A 13,125-nucleotide genomic window follows, 5' to 3' on the forward strand; every position below is an offset into this window, starting at 1 on the left:
ATTTATGAAAAACAGTCAAAATATTTGATTTTTCTGCAGAACCTAGTCTCATAGAACTGTTCCGTATCCTGAAAGCTATGGCTTCTACTGTAGTAAAACAATATGGTTGACTAAGAGAATTATTAATTAAAAAAAAAAACTTGAACTAAGGAACCATCTGAACAAAATTCTAGTTTAAAAATAAACTATTTGCCAAAATTTTATCTTCCATTGAATATACTTAGTGTAGGTTAAATTATCTTCAAGTATAGACATCTAGGACTATTAATACATCCCTGCTACCTTTAATGTCCTTTGGCTAAGTCAGAGTTGATGTGAGGGGTGTAGCCAAGGTCTCTCGTAGGTGTTACAATTACAGGATCAGAAGCAGTGGATTAAGTTGAGAGCCAGGCAACCAGAGGTGGAGACAGCAGTTTTAGCTTGTATGGCTAAGTGTAGTGTACTCACAAAAGAGAATAAGCAGGACTTATGAGAGATAAAATCAGGGGTATAACAAAGAGAACAGGGATATTAGTCTGACTGAGGACAGTGCCTAAGAAAAAGAAGGGAATACAGGTAAAATTTCAAATTTAGAGCAAGGGCTGAGACAGTACTCGGTGGACACTAATTATGCTTACAAAGGCTTTTTGCCTATTATCATCTTTAGCAAGATGGTGGAAAAATTCCTTTAGCAGCCCCTTAATTGTCCTCTCAAATTTGTCCGTTCTGATTTAACAGAGGTCTGTGATATGTATTCTTCAGTCCAAAGGTTTTATAACCCTAGAGGACATTCTGCTTCCTCTACAAACCAGGAACTTCCCTGGAAGCTAAATTCTCAAACTCTGGAATTGTCCATTGGAGTATATCTCCAGAAAGTGGGGGTTTATACCACATAAGATCCCTCCAGGGTAACCCCAAAATTGGAGTTATTGACTTCGAGCATTAGAATAAGCAAATTAACTGGGATGTGTATGTGTAGTGTTTAATTTCTAGGATAGATTGTATTTCATGATTGATCAGTATGGGAGTCTATGGGCCACAGCTATAAGTGTTTAGACAGAGACCACTCATATTTTTTGCTGCCATGGCCACCAGGCTTCTTAAAAGCACCTCATTCAAAGGGAAGTTACATGAGGCCCTTAAGGCTAGGTGTTGGGGATATTCAGCAGACACAAAGGGTTGGAACAATTCAAACTGCAAGTCAGAATTAATGCAGAAAAATTCATCTAATGTAGGCTCGACATTGAAGAGTCTTGTCAATCTAAGATTAGTCAATGGGGCATGGCAATGTGATTTCTAAGTAGTGGCAAGAAGTCTTAACATTAGGTGAGTAAATTAGTCACAGAACAAAGAAATCCATCCAAGAGTATGTGAAGTATTTGAAAAATGTGGTCCATAAATGAAAATTAAAGAAGCTGGTAATGGCCTGAGGGCCAGCTGAAGAAGCTACAGCACTAACAGACAATTGAAATAGAGTCAGAACCAGGGACTAGGTCAGAAGCACAAGCCAAAAGGAAATATGTCCATTTAGATGTGCTGGACTCAAGTTCAGATCCCTCTTACCAGTGGGAAGGAGATACAAGGTTCAGAGTGGGGACCTGGCAGAGAAAGGATACAGTTTGAGCTTTCAGGTAGTATGTCTTCATTGCTGAGAGCTAAGGCAGAGATATGGCAGATGGGAATGGAAGCTGATGAGCTGGAGGTTTCAATGCACTTATTAGAGACCTTGATGGTATCTTTATTACACTAATTGGATAAAGGATGATTAAGTCAGCTAAGTGGTTATTTTCTCACTATGGAAATAGCATATTTCCTCCCTTTTCTTCACTTGCTACAAACATATAGACCATTTTTACTAGAGAAATGTTCTGGAGTAAACTAGTAAATTCTTATCTACAGTTTGTGCATGATGGCAGACTTTAATCAATTGCTAGTTTAAATTTATTTGCTGAATTAAAAAATATTAAGATATGTGTATAAATGTTATTGCTCATCATGGAGCTAAAGTAATAGCCTTGTATGACTTTAGAGGTGCACTGATTAGATTGTTATAAACAAACAGAAATTTAACAAAATTTTTTTTTTCTCAATAGGGGTTGGATCTGGTTAAAAAATGACATATTTATGGTTTGGAGATCAAAACAACAATGCAAAATATGTCTGAAAGTTAAGCTCAGAGGTTCTTTATCTCTTGGATATACTTTCTGGGGAAGATTCATACAAGAATGAAAAAAATTCTGTATTACAAATAATCGTCGGTGAATATGATATTCTCTGGGAAAAAACTGTTTACAAGTTTAAAAGTTTTTAAACTTACTCTAATAATAACCAAGAGACTGAGGTCAAAGATGAAGTAAAGAATTTTTAAAAACAATCATGGGAATAAAGCATTTTAAATAATTACTTGTTATTTTAGGGAGTTTCTGTTGTTGCTCAGGTTCAATCCATGGCCTCGCTCAGTGGGTTAAGGATCCAGAGTTGCCGTCAGCTATGGTGTAGGTCGTAGATGCAGAGGCTCAGATCTCATGTTGCTGTGGCTGTGGTGTAGCTCCAAATAGACCTCTATCCTAGGAACTTCCATATACCTCAGGTATGGCCCTAAAAAAAAAAAAAAGTTTTGTTTAAAAATGATAATATAATTACTTATTTTATGTAATATAAATTTTAATATGCATAAGTAAGGTATTTGTTTTAAATATTGTAAATAGGCAGTTGACTACCTCACTTGCATCTCTAAATATTTTTATGTTGAAACTGACCGAAAAAAAATCTTTAATCGGATTATCTCATTGGAAAAGTGGGGAGTTGCCTTATGTCATGATCACCTTACATTGTTAAGATTTCTTAAATTTTCTCAAAAAATTTATTTTCAACATTTTCCAAATCTGAAAGTGAGATTCCTTTTTTTTTTTTTTTTTTTGTTTTTGTTTTTGTCTTTTTGCCGTTTCTTGGGCCGCTCCCGTGACATATGGAGGTTCCCAGGCTAGGGGTCAAATCGGAGCTGTAGCCACCGGCCTACACCAGAGCCATAGCAACAGGGGATCTGAGCCGCGTCTGCAACCCACACCACAGCTCACGGCAACGCCGGATCGTTAACCCACTGAGCAAGGGCAGGGACCGAACCCGCAACCTCATGGTTCCTAGTCGGATTCGTTAACCACTGCGCCACGACGGGAACTCCTGAAAGTGAGATTCCTTTTACTTATTGCTTTTCTAACCATATACCTTTTTTTTTTTTTTGTCCTGTTTTGTAGGGCTTTCAGATTCAGACAACTTTTATTCCACAGCACTGTAAAATATCTTGTAACTGAATAGATGGCATAAAAACAGGTAAAATTGCCTTTGAATCACCTTATGTTGGATACATTACAACCCAAGAAGTAGATATAATCCAAAGCTAAAATTATTTTAATAAAAGCTTAGGTTCTTTGAGATTTTATCTCCTGCAGTGTCAGGGAGACTACAGAATGAAAGCCTTTCTGTTTCATTAGTAAAACCACTGTATTATCACAGAGTTTGCAAATTATCCATAGCTACTTCAAATAAATACTTCTCCACAGTGCAGCACTCTTAAAATATTTTGGGTAGTTGGAACAAATCAAATGAACTCATGCACCCGTGGAAAAAAAATGCACGAAAGTTGAAAACACAAACACTGGTGTGGCTTATGGAATTTGTAGTTTAATGTAAACAGGGTGGCTGAAATGCTAATCTTTTATTTATTTAAAATGACGAGGAAGGTCATGAAAATAATTTACCATGCTGATTCTGGCATGTAAGGGAAAAGTGAAGACCCTCTTAGTAAAGAAAGGATTGTGAATACAAAATTTGTTTGCTGGATCCAGCTCATTTTGTTTACTGTAGTTTTGACAGTGGGATCACTCTTTCTCACTATGCCTAAAAAGTGGTTTGTAAGCTTTGTTTTATGAGTGATGCCTCTATAGGGGATAAGGACAATGTAATTTAGAGACTAAAATTAATACTTATGATGAGCTAAAACCATAAATCTTAATGAATATATTTTTAAAGGACACACTTCTCCTGTATATTGTAAGGTAGTCATTTACATGTAAATAAAAATTAAATTAAGTCATTCATTAATTTGATATAAATTTCCAACAAAACTTCCCTATCATTTTGGTGGAATTCCTGTACTTAAGGCTTTCAAATGAAGGTCACATGAGCAAATCTTGTTTTGTCAGGTGGATGGTCTATGGTATACAGAACCTTGATAGAAACCAGCTGCAATGACCTGACATTGGTTAAGGCTGAAAACTCAGACAGTGCAAACAAATACTATATCTTGGCTCAAAATACTCACCACATCTGCCAACAATTAGTTCTATATCAAACCTAGAAAGGGGCAATGAAAAACAGGATCAGATTTCAGAGGAAGCAAATAAACAAGGGGCCCTACATTAGTCATCAAATGCATGCAGAGGTACTCGATTTCTAGACTAAAGCTCAGGTTGTCAATCGTATGGTTCAGCAGATAGTGTTAGTTATAAGAGCTGCAGGGATGGGATGTTGAAAGTTGATAGCCTAATCAGGCCATTGAGTTATGGGTGCCACCCAACAACTGTTTATTATTCTAGATAGCAGAGACCATTAGAGAGGTTAGAACACTAACCTTCAGAAATAGAAGATTTTAAAAAGCATTCAGATGTCATCTACTGAGATTTCTGGTCAAGATTTATGACACAGTTCAAGGTGGCAAGAGATAAGAAAAAAAGACTGAGTTTTTCCTGCTGTATTACTTTCTCCCAGAACTAGAAGAACTAACTCTCCTTTTAGCCTTCCTTCAACTTTTATAAGACAATGGGTCTATTCAGGATGATTTTTAACTTTTTGGCTCTGAAACATGACTTACTACTAGGTGAGTTATTCCTGGGAACATGATTCATCGTTTGGTTTTTTGTATTCACTTTCTAACCCAAGAATTGTTAGTTACCGCTAGCTCATACATGCCTTCTTGGTCTTCGTAGTTATAAACCAATCTGAGTTGGAAATATTGTTGCCTTGGCCCAGAAATACTCTGTGCCCCTGTCAAACTGGCTGTCACTGTTGGTTTCCATGTCTTAGCACCTGGATAGGCAGATACTGAATTTTAGGCCCTCCTTCCAACCAGAGTTGGTGACCTTCTCTTCTCCCCTCATGGTGGATACTCACCTTAGAGAGCTGAACTGCCCAGGATGGAGTGAAGCTACCCAGAACCATGGGATTTTCCCACAGAGCTTCTCCCATCACTCTGTTCCTTTCAGTAAACTTTTCTCCCTCCTTTCCCCTGATTTTTGGTTCCCCACAGTTTCTGAAGTGTTAATCAACAGATTTGCTATTAAGTTATCTCTTCGTTCTTTGTTTGTTTGTTTTGTTTAGCTATGTGTCAGAGGTGCCATAAAACCACGGACAAGACAGAGGAGATCTATGTATGTATATATATATACATATATATATGGAGAGAGCAAGAGAGAGAGAGAGATCCATCTTATATACGGAGAGAGATAAAGTCCTACGTTGGATTAGCTGTCTGCAGAATGTGGGTAATTGAATTGGGTGGGGGCAAAGATTTATTAAACAAATAATTCTTTTAGATCCAATCAACGTTTATTCAAGAACATTATTTTAAATATTCATTAGTAATAAAGCAGAAAAGTTTGGCTATAGAGTCTCTTCAATATAAAAAGAAGATGGACTTTTCTACTCCTATATTCCACTTGAAAGAATAATTTAATTAAAAGGCAAAGCCGGCAGGAACTTTATAATCTGCATGCAATGCAGGATATTATATAATGACCTTCATTTAAAACCCAAATCATTAAAACTAGTAAGTCTAACTGGTGACAAGGGAGATTTCAACATCAGGCCCAACAGCTTAAAAATATGAATAAAAATCATAGCTTAAATGAATCAGTCCATTGAGAACTTATCGCAAAGTAAAATGAGAGAAGAAAAAAAGTTACCTAGGCAATGAATCCTTCTGCTGCAGTATTTTATCTTTTGACATGAGCTTCCTTTTTCTTCCTTTTTTTTTTTTTTTTCCCAGAATTTCCTTCTCTGTATAAAATAAACCCAAATCTATTTCCTAGGAAAAATTATTTTAGACAATTTGGATGCACCAGAGAAAATAATCTTTAGAGGTGGCTAAATCACTTCTCATCCACCCCAACCTCATTTGTCACATAGTCTCCAGAGAAGTGAGAATGTGAAATAAAGTGGAGGAGCTGCAGCCCCATAGAGGAGCAAAGAGAATTGAGTACTCGCTAATAACAATTTTTGGACATTTTTCAGCATTAAAACACTAGCTATAAGCTATGAGATTCTTTGTTTTGGCATTGACTTCTTTATATGATATGACTCTTTAACAGATAGGATTAGATCAACGCTTAAATGGAAGCAGAAATATCTTTTAGTTGTTGAAATCATTCCTAGTTTTGGATCTAAGCAGCGTAACTGAATTTTTTTATTGCAATTACATAATGGTGATACTTCAGGTTCACTGAAGTCTCTTTTCTTACTTTTTCTTTCATACTTTTTCTATCTGTTCTTTGTCTGTTTACTTTCTCAGGTGAGCCATTACCTCAGTTTCCCTCTATCTCCTCTAGTCCTGAGGTCCCAGGTGGTAAACAATACCAACTTTTCTTTCTCATGATGGTTTCCAGAAGTGAACAAAGGACATCCAGAACACACTGTCTTCTTTGGAAACATGATTCCAGAGTTACTAGAAGATGAAAAGTAAGTCAAAGTGCTCATTTGATGTTGTGTAAAAAACAATTGTCTTAATTACAGCCCTTAACAACTGACTATGGCCTCACTCAGAAGCTGAATCTGCACTCAATCAGTAGTATGAAGAACAGAATATTTCCTCAACCATTGAATGTGTTTATATTTATAATCAACAGCCAGTTTGATTAGTTATTTAAACATGAATTTACTAGCCACTCTTGTAAACCAGTAATTTAGTCATGTAATTAGTCAAACTAATTCGCTCAAACAGATTTGACTAAACAAAGCAATTTATAGATATGTGACATGAATGTAGTAAGATGAGTAACCTTAGAAAGGAAAACAATAGATGCCTTATCTAGCTTGGAATGAACTGTCTTTATCAAATCATTGTTCTATTGTTTCACTACTGAAAATATATGTAGTTGTAATAGAAAAAAATATTTACTCTGTTAGAAGTCTAAAGACTGAGTTCTAGTCCTTGCCCACCCTCATGGTGTGGCCATGTTGGGCAAAGGATGTGTGTGCTTTCTCTTCCTCATTTTGGTTTCTGTAGAAACATTAGGTAAGCTAAATCATATTATTCTCACTATCTATAGTTGGATGTGATGCTTGGTTTGGAATATGTGTCCCAAAGGACAATACAAATAAGAGTCTAGCTAGGTCTCTAAATCACTAAATTTCAATGAATATGTATTACTAATTAATGGTATTGTTATTAGCATTTTATAATGCAGCTAAAAATGGAATATGTTTGTAACTACGTGAAATACGAAATGATTACCAAAAGCACATTTGATACTACATGGTACACTAATGGAATTTCTCTTGTTAAAAGTAATCCCCATAAAGTGATTTTAATAATTGCTTGGATTTTCAATGACCCTGTTTCACAACAAAATAATTAAAATTTAAATTAAGCTTTTAACAGTAACCTTAGGAGACACATAGAACAACAACCTATATGTCTTTGTTTTACTTGGCGTTAATTTTAAAATTAGGTTATTTTAACACTTAGTTTCATAGTATATTAAAACACATACAAATGAAATTTTTTTTTTGTCTTTTTGCCATTTCTTGGGCTGCTCCTGCGGCATATGGAGGTTCCCAGGCTAGGGGTCAAATCGCAGCTATAGCCGCTGGCCTGCACCAGAGCCACAGCAGCGCAGGATCCGAGCCGCATCTGCGACCTACACCACAGTTCACGGCAACACTGGATCGTTAACCCACTGAGCAAGGGCAGGGACCGAACCACAACCTCATGGTTCCTAGTCGGATTCATTAACCGCTGCGCCACCACGGGAACTCCAAAATTTTGTATGTTATTTAAGAAAAAGGGTGAAATATGTTGTTCAGTAGGTAAATTTAAGATATTTTTTGAAAACTAATATCTGGGACATTATTTATTTAATTTGACAGAATAAAGGGTAATGAATTTAATTAGATGAAGTGATGAATAAATCTTAAAATATCTCAAACTTTTAAAGAGTACTAGACGCATACTCTCTTGATAATTAACTACAAGAAGATTGGCCAAGATTTACCTGGCATCTTGTACTGATTTACTGAATCATTCCCTAATTCAACAGATATTTTGTTAGGAAACTATAAGGTGTGTATTTTAGATAAAGCATGGAGTTTGGAGATTGATAGTCCCATTTTACTCATTTAACCCAATAAGTTCTCTGAACCTGATTTTTCTCTAATTGATTCCTAATTTGTGGTTGCTGCAGGGATTGAGAGGAGTAACACAGTAGAGTCAGGACAAAATAAATTTTTGTTGAACTAAACTATCATTTTCTCTATCCTATCATGCAACAGGTACTATATCAGGGCTTTAAGATTCACATGTGAAACATCACGCCTGTCCTTAAGAAATCTCAAAATGAGTGCACAGGTCTATTTATTTGGATGCAGGAGAGAAGCAGGGTAGTTTAGTCATGGAAATAAACTGATAATTGCTTTGGGAATTCATATTAATTGTGAATATGAAGAAGTCTCCATAATGAAGTACATTTTAACCTAGATTTTAAAGAAAGAATGAGAATATTCACATTGGGGCAGAGAAAAGAAGATATGCCAGGAAGAAGGAAAAGCATGTGAAAAGCTCGAAATTGAAAAGGCAGCTGAAATAACCAGAGAGAGGTGAGAAATTCAGTACGGCACATTGTGTTGTAGCAGAATGGTATAAGATGACACAGAAAATGGGTTATGTGCCTGTTGTAAAGATCTCTGTATGGTGAGCTAAAGAATTTGGAATATATCCTGTAAGTTAGCCCAGTGCCGAAAGAGATATTTTTGGCAGGATCAGTTTTGCCCTGAGGCATGTTACTGAATGGACAGGGGTGAGACTTCTATGGCCAAGAGATGAAAAACGAAGTCAACGTCCACACGTAGAGACATCAGCATAATGGAGGTAGTTTCGAATCCTTGGGGATGGCTGAGACAATCTTGGAAAACTAAGTAGAATGAGATTAGAAAAGAAGTAAAGACAGAATCCTACAAATGAACAGTATTTCAGGACTTCAAGGAGGTGACAGATCAAACAAGATAGATTATTTAGAAAAGGAAAGTTAGAAAGAGTCAAAGTGGATGGCATCAAACATCTCCATCCCCTGAGGTACAGAGAAGGTGTGTGGGACCATGAACATACCATATTTGCTAGTCACTGTGCTCGTTTACTGATTATTAAATCACTGATTTAATTTAATCACTGTCACACCTAGAGATAGGAACAGGGCCTTCAATTCCCTGATGAGAAATTAGAAGGTAAGAAATCTTCGAAGGTTTGCCTGAGATGTGTGAAGTGTGACAGAGGTGAACTAGGAAAGTATGGCAGCAGGAGGACAGTAAATTGAGTTCTTCCATGACTTGATTTTCTCTGTAAAGACTGGAACATGGGAAAAGAGATTTCAAGGAGTTCCCACTGTGGCACAATGGGTTAAGAACCTGACTGCAGCAGCTCTGGTTGCTGCAGAGGTGTGGGTTCAATCCCTGGTGCAGTGAGCTAAAGGATCCAGTGTTGCCACAGCTGTGGCTTGGATTCATTCCTTGGCCTGGGAACTTCCATTTCCCCTGGGTGAGGCCATTAAAAAAAGAGAGAGAGAATTCAAGAATAGGATATACTTTGGGAACAGGCTATTTAGCAAGTGTGAAAGGGACTTTTCTGGAGGAAGTAAAAACACTACTGGACCCTGTGAAGATGGGAAACTGTAAACTCAACAGTTGTACTAGTTTTCATACTGTGGTGTTTTGCAGCAATGTTTGCATTCTGAGAACAGGAGCAGAGGCTACACTCATGAAGGTTGTACTTTTTCAGTTTTACTCTTTTGTGGGATTTTTATGAATTCTTTAAGTTGAGGTCTTAATACGAGATGCTTATAGGAGTTTGTTAGATAACTAGAATTAGAGGTATTTGGCCGTAGGCTCCCCGAGGAGGATGGAGTCTCTGAAGAACTGGAAATTTAAAGGGGCTTCAGATAGGTGGACCCTGCGAATTGTTGCCATGAAAAATCTGGGTCCTGAGTTATATCTTCAAATTTTTCAAAAGAGAATGGAAATGCAGATTTTAACATAAAGTCTAATTTTAAAATATTAGTTTCTTTAAAAAAACACTGTGCTTCATAAATAACCTACAGCCATAATTTGTGACTCGAAGTGACTCGCCCTGTGAATTTGCAAAGGCTGATTGTATATAAAAGTCAACACTAGTTTTTAGTTCCATATGGTGCATTCATATGTTAGTCCTACCAGAATAGAGTTTCACCCAAGATTTGGACACCATTCAGAAAACATTTAAAGAAGTTTGTTTGATGACTTGGCTGCAACCAAACCTGAATACAGAGATCTCTAGGGGATTGGGATGTCGTCATGGTTTCTGTTATGTTTCCTGTATTCTGGTAAGTCACATTGAAATGGAAAGACATAACTAGTTGAATTTTTCCCATACCCTGCACAGTGACAGACTTCTGGGACGCCTAGGGAAAAACATATTTTAAAACAATTGAAATTTTAGCTTGACATTTCTCAAAACTTTTTCCTATGTGGGTAATAAAAAGCTGAATATATTATACAAGATAACACTCAGAGAAGATTAATAAAATGTTTTTCTCATCTTCTACATGCATGCCAAGTGCTCCATGCTGGAAACACAGAGGTTCAAATCACTATCATCTTTCCCTGGGACTTAAAATAGTAGAAGAAGCACAGATCAGAACTGAACATTCTCTGAGTCTTGTCACTTGCATACAAATGTATTCAGATGACATAGCACTACTTAGAGTAAATCTGGAGCAGAAATAACTCTGGCTTCTGACTGATTTCAGTTTCACTTGTTCCTGGTTTAGAGATAATAGATTAGTATTAAATGGAAATAAGTCAAGGTCATGGTTTTTTGGTCATAAGTGAAATTCATCAGCCTCAGCCTTTTTCCTATATCTCCTCTGACTTCTGCTGAAACTTTTCCTATTCAGATGACTTATGTGGAGAATTTGAGTAGTATTTCTGTGGTAGGCTTCAATATGATATTCACGGTCCTTAGTAAGAAAATTACACTACCTGTCAAATTGATGTTCAAATGCTACCATGCCTTTATGGGACAGCTTTCCTCTCCTTTGATATTATATGTTTCCAATAGAGCAGACAGATTTGTTTCAAGTTGAGATGAGACATTCATTATTAACTCAAAAGTGTTTCATTGGCTGATTAGTTTGCTCTCCAGTCAAGTTCTGAACACTCACATTTCTTTTAACTATTTTTGATCCACTAATAATTTCTTTTCTAATAGCTTCAATTTTTCCATCTCCCTATGCCTGGAAAGCATTTTTTTATTTCCTTATTTAGCGTAGAGAAAATGGCACTTCCTCACCTTCATCTTCGCTTTATCTATGTGGGACTAATAATTACAGACTGAGGAGTTAGGTTTTTTCTGATACATAGTTTTTTTGACCAAAGACACCATTTGAGCTCACAGTAAAACATGGCCATAAATTCCTTCCCCATAACCTGGAGAAAGACAGTGACATAGATGATGGGGGAGGAGTGTTTTTAAAGTTATTGGACAACACAATGCCATGCTGTCAGGAAGGGTCACTCAGGTGGCAGTGTGGTGATAACTCATCTATGGCAGGCAGAGCTATGATAATCTAAAGTGGCCAATATTTGAGCTATTGTAGAGGCAATCTTCCCCAGGAGAGAGAAGAAGAATCTCAAGTGGTATGAATAGATGTGAGGTGGGACTAGTACAGTGAGCTATGAATTCTGTTTGACAGGATTCCCTCTACTACCCCCCTGATGGCCATGTGACCTTGGGGATGTCATTTACATTCTATGACTGTTTTCTAATTTGCATAATGATGATGATGTTTCTCACACAAAGTCCTTAGAAGTGTCATGGTGAAAAATGAAATGTCATTTAAATTTACAAATATCTACAGATGCTGCTATCTTCTAAGGGCATTCCATTTTTTTTCCCTTAAAAATTTTCCCTTTTTGTCATTTGGTTGTAAAAAATTGAGCCTCAAGGCATGTGTAAGAAGGATTCTACGGAGTGGAGCCAAGAATGGTAAACCGCTCTTCCTGATAAAGTAAAAACTGAAGTTTCTGGGAGGAAGAGAGCGGCGTGAGAACCTGAAGCATGCAGAGCCCAACATTAGGGGTATAGAATGGGTGTGGAACCTGTGGTGAATGAAAATAAATGAAAGTAAAAATTATGTGCTCAGATTTAGACTCTAACTCCAGACTGCCTCATTTTTACTTTTTATTAGCTCTGTGACTTTTGGCCAAGTTTATTAGTTTTTCTTTTCCTTTTTTTCAGGGCCACACCCGTGGCATATGGAGGTTCCCAGGCTAGGGGTTCTGTCTAATCGGAGCTGTAGCCGCCAGCCTACACCACAGCCACAGCAACGCCAGCTCCCAGCGGCATCTGCGAGCTACACCACAGCTCACGGTAATGCTGCATCCCCTGCTCACTGAGCGAGGCCAGGGATTGAACTTGCTACCTCATGGTTCCTAGTCGGGTTGTTTCTGCTGCGCCACAATGGGGGAACTCCCTATTAGCTTTTCTGTACCTCAGTATCCTCATCCATAAAATAAAGGTAATAATAAAATCTACTTCAGAGAATTGCTATGAGAATTAAGTAAACTGATGTAGTGAAGGGTTCAGACCCATGCCTGGCACATAGTGTTAGAAGAATACTCCATTTTTCGAAAGTCTAAATCATTAAATTTAGAATGATGTCATGGTGATGGGGAGTGGGTGAAGGGATAGAGGCAAGGTAAAATGCAAGGGACAATTTCAGCAAGACAGTTTAGGGAAGGTTTGACTGCTCCTGGCCTGGGTGAACTCAAAGTCCTGTGTTATTCCTAGTCAGGTAATAGTTTCATCAAACCACACATATGCATATCCCAATGACAAAAAAATTG

General features: G+C 37.2%; 1 protein-coding gene across 1 annotated transcript in view; it reads left to right on the plus strand.

Moving 5' to 3' along the window:
• TFEC (transcription factor EC) overlaps positions 1-13,125 on the plus strand; it is a 279,833-nt gene that overhangs the window by 247,006 nt on the left and 19,702 nt on the right. Inside the window, 4 exon segments of the mRNA XM_013990837.2 lie at positions 3,234-3,309; positions 5,356-5,515; positions 6,545-6,711; positions 8,729-8,847. The gene's annotated coding sequence lies outside the window, so the exon portion shown is untranslated.

The sequence above is a fragment of the Sus scrofa genome, chromosome 18 (genome assembly GCF_000003025.6).
Source record: "Sus scrofa isolate TJ Tabasco breed Duroc chromosome 18, Sscrofa11.1, whole genome shotgun sequence".
Lineage (NCBI taxonomy): Eukaryota > Metazoa > Chordata > Mammalia > Artiodactyla > Suidae > Sus > Sus scrofa.